Source organism: Drosophila teissieri, chromosome 3R (genome assembly GCF_016746235.2).
Source record: "Drosophila teissieri strain GT53w chromosome 3R, Prin_Dtei_1.1, whole genome shotgun sequence".
Classification (NCBI taxonomy): Eukaryota; Metazoa; Arthropoda; class Insecta; order Diptera; family Drosophilidae; genus Drosophila; species Drosophila teissieri.
In genome coordinates this window covers 4,285,371-4,291,930 of record NC_053032.1, presented here as the reverse complement: position 1 = coordinate 4,291,930, position 6,560 = coordinate 4,285,371, and positions in this window count along the sequence as shown.

The following is a 6,560-nucleotide window of genomic DNA, read 5'->3' as shown; positions in this document are numbered from 1 at the left end:
TTTAAGACTAATATTAAAGCTTGGCAAATTTAATATTGACGACGAGGATGGGATCAACGCTTGCGTAATCACATGGAAGGTAAGGATCGATACCCCCTCGAGTGGCTCGAAAGAAAAGCACGTGAAAGAAGACCACAGGTATACTGCATCAGAAGCGAGCATAGACAAAGTATCTCAATTCTGAGCAATTGTCACATGGGAAAACAGTAAGCAGAAATCTAAAACATACAATGGCTGGACTTGGAAGTTTAGAAACTTTTGACTTGGCGTGTCCAGACAAATGGACATCGTACTTAGAGCGTTTCAACTTGTTTTTGCTGGCAAACGATCTTCAGGACGAATAGCCAAAAAATGCGGCTTTCCTCTTTTCGCCGCTTTATGACTTGTTCACCAACTAGAGTGAGTGAGCTGGAGCTAAGCGAAATTCAAAAGTTGCCGACAGATCATTTCTCCTTATGCCCCTCTGAAATTACCGCATTCTACCATTTTATAAGCGTGATCAGCAGACAGGAGAGTCCGCAAACAATTACATGGCAGCTCTGCGCACATTGGCACGGGATTGTAATTTTGGAGCTGCGATCTTTCGAAGTAGATTTGGGGTCCCCTGTGACTATAATGAAGGAAACTACTTTTCACTACATCTGGCCCAACGGAAGGGCAGACCTAAATAGATGCGATTTGGACTTAAATGATTTCAAGAAGAGTCCAATTCCAGTGAAGGGAGTCATCGATGTTTCTATTTGCTACAATCAAAAACATATTGAAAATCTGCCACTGGTTATTGTCGCAGGTGGCGGCTAAAACTTGATAGGGTGTAACTGCTTGAATTGAGTATTCGGAATGGACAACACCAATTGAACCAGTTTTCAAAAAGGATGGTTCTGTCCGCATTTGCGGGGATTGGAAAAAAGCCACAATGCCGCCAATTTCCAGCTGTACATTGCAGCTGTACAATACATTGCTAGCATCAATCGAAGGGGGCTCGATCTTTGCAAAGATCGACCTTGCCCAAGCATGCAGGTTGTTGAAGACGAGCACTCAGCAAATCTACAATCGATCATCACACACATGGGGGCATTTAAGGTAAACAGGACCTGGACCACATGAGGACGCTTTCTCTGCGCTAAAGGAAATGATTAATTGCGACAATCTGCTAGTTCACTATGATTGCAACTTGGCGTTAATACTACGATGACGCATCGCCATATGTGCTGGAAGCAGTTCTTAGCCACAGACTTCCAGACAGATCCGAAAAACCATTTGCTTTTTATTCACGAACGCTTTCAAAAGCAGAGCGAAACTATGCTCATCAAATCGACAGAGAAGCTGTCGCGCTAATTTTATACGATTTTTCACGCTCGTTACCGATCATCGGCCTCTGTTGGGCATATTTACAACGGCAAAACCAGTACCCAACTTAATCTCGAACACAATGCTACGTCGTTATATATTCCTCAATGCATATAACATCGATATAGTTTACCGCAAGGGATCCCAACTGTGAAATGCTGATTTGCTGAGCGACGAAAAATTAGCACATACTGAAGAAGTCCTAATGATTGAATTAGCAGTAACGTCTATTATCAATGTTCAACTCATCGCATCACAAACATCAAAGGATCCAAAACTCTCTAAAGTTTTGAGCTGGGTGTTAAGGGGGTGGCCTGACATGAAGATCAAAAAGGAAGGCAAGAGGAGTGTGGGGCAACAGAGCAGTTATATCTCCAAGAGCTAGGTGATCCATTTTTTCTTTTTGGTCGTCGACTTATACTCCATTGCACGGCGCAATTCAGTTTCTTCCTCAACTATTGGCCACACACGGCTTACCCGCCGAACTTGTTTCCGATAATGGCACGGCGTAACATCGGGAAATTCTGATTAGACAAATTCGCTCTGCTCCTTTTGACCCGTCTACAAACGGTCAAGCCGAACAAATGGTCCAGAGCACCAAAAACTTTTAAAAGAAGTTTGACCGTAGTACAGAAATCTATCCAACTTATCCAGATACTTGTGCCATCAGCATATAACGCCGCACAGGACCACCAACCATTCACCGTCCGAATTACTGCTGCATGAACCCGCCGAAATAACATATGCACAAATCAGAGAAGTTAATGATAAGATTTATATTGCAGGCACCCCAGTGTGGATCCGACACTATGCTACAGGTCCCAAGTGGACCGGACCCATTTCTTACAATGTTCGTTTGGTCGACAATCGCATAGTCAAACGCAGCCGAAAGACAGCATTACAGTGCAGCGACAATGCGAACTTATCCGATTTCCGAAGCCATCGAAGAACCTGATCCTGACCAGTCATATTCTACAGCTGCTTCGGAGACAGTACCGCGCTTCGTAGACCCCAGCGTAGTAGACGACGTCCGGAAATATACAACCCATCAGGGTGTTAAGAAGTGTTGCGTATGTTCAAAGTAGCGCGCCCAAATTAGTAACAGCTGTAAACCCACAGCCGTGTCAGATCGACATCTGATCACCGATAGAATATCGGCAGTCGAGTAAGCAGCGTAGTTATTTCCTTACCATCTTGTAACGATTTGATATAATAAACCACCGACTAATATTATAGCTTGGCATATTTAATAATATCAAAACATTTTTCAAAAGTGTGGGCGTGGCAGTATTGGTTACTCGTAGAGTAACAGGTATAACAGAAATTGTATGAATACATTATAAATTATAGTAGTAAAATCTGAACATACCTTTACCTGTCCCACAACTTTGTAAAATAATATAATGACAGAACGTTTCGCTATTTAATTGCAAGTTTAAATTTATCCTGCGTGGCAAACCGTTAATTTGTTGCCTTCATGCTGGGCCCCTATATTAGTAATTGCGCTGTACCGGAACCGGAATTTAATGCCAGAAAAAGCCAACCCCTTCGGTCGTAGGTGAGCAGGGTTGTCTGTGTAATCTCACCAGGCCCGACAATCACATTAATTTTCCATGCCCCAGTTTGCCACTGGCCAAGCAACCCTCTTGGCCAAAATCCAGAAGGACTGACATCCAGGGCATCGAAGCTGATTAGCATAAGTTCGCCTATGTTGTCGCTGGCAACGTTGTCGTCTCTTGTCAACGTGTCTGGCATGCCAAGCTGGGAAACTTGCAGCTTTCCACAAAGTAAGGAATACTCAAACAAGCAGGAGCTAGAAAAGGAAAAGATCCGGGAAAAGAAAAGAAAAGAAAAGGAACAGAGGCAGGAGCAGTCACGGACCTCGGCTGGGAAACATGTGTCACTGGGGCCTGTCTGCTTATTGCACGACTAATGCCACTCGCAGGCGGCCTCTGCCTGCCAACAAAAGGTGGCCAAGGCAAACTTCCTGGCATAAAGACTGGCTTTTCAGACAAATTCAGGCAAATGCAAGTGCTGGAATTCGTCAGCCTTCCCGGGTATGCGAAATTATTTCCGAGCCGCTGACGTGGCTGGTTGAGGGACGATCGGCAAAGGACGAGCCATTGTTTTGGAGAAGTTTTCAGACTTGAGCCGCATGCTTCCAGTGGAAACAATTCGCTTGCAATTTTAGGAACAGATGACGATCGCTTGTTTAACAGTGCACCGCGAATTGTCTTTTGTTGGCATTTTCTCCTTATTCATTTGGTCTATATGAGCCAACTTCTGTTTACATTACGTACACAGCTCAATACAAACAAATTTAAAAAAACGGTTCCCTTACCTTAATAATCCTTTGTTACATATAACGTATAAATGTCTTTACGGTAACCAGTATATTTTTGATAGGAAATATATAAGAAATAAACAGAATTGAATAGAAAAGAATGAATTTATTACTTACTGTAAACCTTTAATTTATGATTTTATGAACAACGAATTACGCTTCGCATGCCAGTTGTTATTTGATATTAATATATTTGATTTTAAGTGAACAAAATAACCATTTTCGAAGCACCAATAAAACTCCTTTTCGTCAAACTCGTTCCTATTTTCCACTTTTCGTCGTTAACACAGTGCCATTTTTGCAAGGGCGCTAACGCATTCTTCAAGTGGCGATCTGTCTACGTGGGCATTATTGTTGCCAAGCCTTTGCTTGGCAAAAAATCTCGACATCCGAGGTAGGAATTAATAGGACGATATTGACGAGTGCGTACTAATCATTTTTTAGTGCGGCCCAACTAATTGCAGTCGCAGCACGGAATTCTCGCTTCACGCAGAGCACCCTCCCAAAGGAGGCCAGGGACACAGATACTCATACCTATGCATACAGACTCACTCGAGAACAATGGTGCGGTTAAGGATGCTGGCGGGAGAAGAGGAAAACAATTTACACCTTAAATCTACATCTAAAATATACAAGGTATTGCAGGAACTTGGAGAATCGTCTTACACATACCGTGTTAACTTTTTAAAGCTTCTGAAAGATAGATAGCTCCAGCCTAAAACCATTTTGTATCGTGGGTCTTATATTATATAAAACTAAGTAGTTGCCAAACTGATAAAAAGAAATGATTAAAATCCCAAATGCTTTTTCCGAAAATGGGGATGTCATGGCGAGCTTCATGAAACGGGTTAGAAATTACTAGCATTCTCACAGAGAACCAATTGAGATTTGTTTAACGTTGCCACTCTAAAACACACAAAACGCCGCAAACTGTCAGGCCCACATAAAAAAAAAAACCCAAAGCCTAGCACCGATAAGACAGGGTATACATATGTACATGTACAGAGGTCCGAGAAGCGCAGCCCGACTCTAAAGACGTGTTAATGAAGCAGACAAGCTGGTCAGAACGAAGTCGTGGTCTTCGTCACCGTCTTGGCATTGGCTTTGGCTTCGGCTCAGGCTTTCGTCGGCGCTGAATGGATTTGTGTATCTTGCAAATCATGTTGACTGAAGAAGAACATCGTGATGGGGTGTGGGGAGCTGGGGATTGGTGTTTGGTGTTTGGAGACCAAGCTCAGTGCCGATGACGTTTACTTTGGCCCGGCAAAATTTGTAAAGTGTTGAGCGCAGAGCACAAACACCCAATCATATTGTGCCATACATATTATGAAAATGCCAGGCGATAAAGAGGCGATCAGGGTTGTCTGTTCAACTAAGTCAACATCATTAGGTTTTCTGTTTATAAAGAAAACAATCGAGCATCGTTGCGCGCTCTTTTTTTTATACCCTTTAGTCGTAGAGTACAAGGGTATACTTGATTCGCTAAAACTTAAATGTAGGGTGAATCGTTTCCTACCCTATGAAGTATATATATTCTTCAGAGCGGGTTTTGCCATATCCAAATGTCCGTCCGTCTGTCTGTCCGACATAGCGAACAATTTTTTATAAGAAGCTAGACACGCCAACTCGAACGCCCACAAGCCGCCAAAAACTGTGACAACCATATCTTTTAAAAATGTTTTGAATTTGTTTCCTGCCGAAAACTGTGATACCCCACTGTTGAAAAATGTTTCGTTTTGTTTCTGCACATTTTCATCAAACTTTTACCCATTTCTATCGATATGCCAACAAAAAATTTAAATTTTCTCTCTCGCACACCCGCTAGCTGAGTGACGGGTATCTGATAGTCGAGGCAATCAACAATAGCGATCTCTCTTGTTTATTTTTGCCTTCCCAGGGGTTCGGTCCTCGGTTTTCGGCTCTTGCTGCACCGAAGTATTTACACAAACCGAAGATGCGTTCTGTTTATTTAGGCTGGTTTTATCATGAACAGCACGAAGACTTCAAAAAGCGATACAACCAAGTGCCTTACACAAATTAGTAGTCCGGGCACAAAGTGCTGGAAAGTGAAGTTTCTTGCATATTTGCCTGGCCATTTTACAAATTTCCAAAATGCGAAGTCCTCAGGGTTCTGTAAACTAGAATGATACAAGTACCTCCGCAAAATTCTCATTTGTGTCTTATCGTGGCATTGCAGGTATACAATGATATACAATGATATTTAAATATCTGATCTACACTATATTTTTCTGTGTAACTAACGGCTGACTGGCGCAGACATCCATTATGTGTGTCGAACGAGCGGTGCATCAAAATGCGAGGAAAAATAAACAACAAAGTCACGAAATGGTATATACAATAAATTAAGTGTGTGCGGAGCGCAGCGTCTGCGGACGAACAGCAAAAGTATCTTAAAGATACAAACAAGCACGCATGCCGAACATGCCATCTCCCAGGACGTTGTACATCGCCCAGATACGGAGATTCAAAGGCATTTTCTCAGATGCGCGTATCTGCACTTGCATGCGGCTCGAATTACTAGCAGGCAAATGTTTAAATACTTGAGTGCCGTACACGAACATATTAACTTTTACTCAGCGCTCAGTGTTCGAAATTGTCAACACGAAAATTCACTTAGATCTGTACTTCCTTCGGCCGCCAGACAGTTTTCCCTTCAGCGGCAGATGCAGGCAGGCATTAGGAGCTGGTTTCCATCTCGCACAGATTTCTTGGCGCCCCGTTAAAAGCTGTCAGTCAGAAAAGACTCAGGTTGCTGCGGGAATGTCTAAAAGGTGTCGGGACCCCGTTTTGTCAAATTACAATTGCACTGGTGTTTCCAAAAAATAGTGCCTATACGAGAGGTCTC